At 40.1% G+C, this 1274-nt stretch overlaps 1 pseudogene; it reads left to right on the plus strand.

The window, feature by feature from the left end:
• The first annotated feature begins 139 nt into the window (after window positions 1-139).
• Window positions 140-733, plus strand: LOC103213585 (annotated as a pseudogene).
• Window positions 734-1274: the final 541 nt, after the last annotated feature.

A 1274-nucleotide genomic window follows, 5' to 3' on the forward strand; every position in this document is an offset into this window, starting at 1 on the left:
CTTTGGGCAGGCCTGAGTTTCCTCTTCTTACCTAATCCCTTTGGCTGATTGCTCTTCTCTCTGTCTTCCTGGCTTTTAATCCCCTTTCTCCTGCTCTTCCGGTCTGCTGCTTTGGACATCCCTGAGTTGTCTCTCCTCACCTGTAACCCTGGGGCTGACCCTGTCTACTGTTTTTGGTACTCGAAGAATTTCCTGGGCTCACCTGGATCATAAAATGACTGTGCTGGACTGGCAACAAGATGAAAGTTGTAGAATGATGAAAGGGACATATTTGACATCTGTCTATTTAGAAGAGATGTCTTCAGTCATTTCAAAGATGCCTAAAACCGATCTCTATATTCTGGAAAAAACAGGACTTCCAATTTCAGAACTCATCACTGTTTCCTATACTGTTACATTTTCATATTGTGGAAGCCATGTTCTATACTTTATTAAATAAAACATTTGCCAGGGATGGCCAGCACCAGGTGCTGAGCATGCACCAAAATGCAGTGGGGAAGCACTTTGAACTTATGATCGGGGACACGAGGACCAGCGGGAAAGAGCTAGTGAAGCAGCTTCTCTCAGAGTCAGTACTGAAGGCAGAGCCTCGAGTATTCTTCCCACCGGATAAGGTGGTCCAGTCAGGCAGACATTTTCATCTACTGAGCAGGACAGAGTAGAAGAGTTATATGATTCGTTATTACAAGCTGTTGCCTTCTATGAGTTAGTACTTTTTCATAATGGGCCTTAAAGTTCTGAGGTTAATGTAACATCTACTCTAAAGTTACATGAATTTATAATTATTACCACTAATGCTGTAAAACAAATTGTTTTTGGACATCTGTGTTTATGCATGAGAAAACAAGTTTGAGTATATTTTAGATGTTTAAAGTCAGAGTTTAGGTTATTGAATTGTGTATGTACAATAATATTAAGCCAAGGCCAAGTCAAAAAATATTTTCTCAGATTCTGTGCCTGTTAGGTCTAATGATGGAATGGACCTAAATAATAGTCAAAGTTTAACATTTACATTATATTCTACGAGGCAGGGACCAGCTCGATGGCAGCCAACAACATAATTAGCTGCTGGCTACACACAACTGGAGAAAGATCTGGCAGTCTACTTCCGTAAAGATTTACAGCCTTAGAAACCCTACGGAGCAGTTCTATAGGGTTGTTATGAGTCATAATTAACTCAATGGCTAATGGTTTTTTGTTTTTGTTATATACAGCAATGTCCTAGAAGTCCACAGGAAAGCAGCATTTGCCCAAATATATTAAATTTGGAGGCT

The sequence above is a fragment of the Orycteropus afer genome, unplaced genomic scaffold, assembly GCF_000298275.1.
Source record: "Orycteropus afer afer isolate SDZICR_OR568_19922 unplaced genomic scaffold, OryAfe1.0 scaffold10939, whole genome shotgun sequence".
NCBI lineage: Eukaryota > Metazoa > Chordata > Mammalia > Tubulidentata > Orycteropodidae > Orycteropus > Orycteropus afer.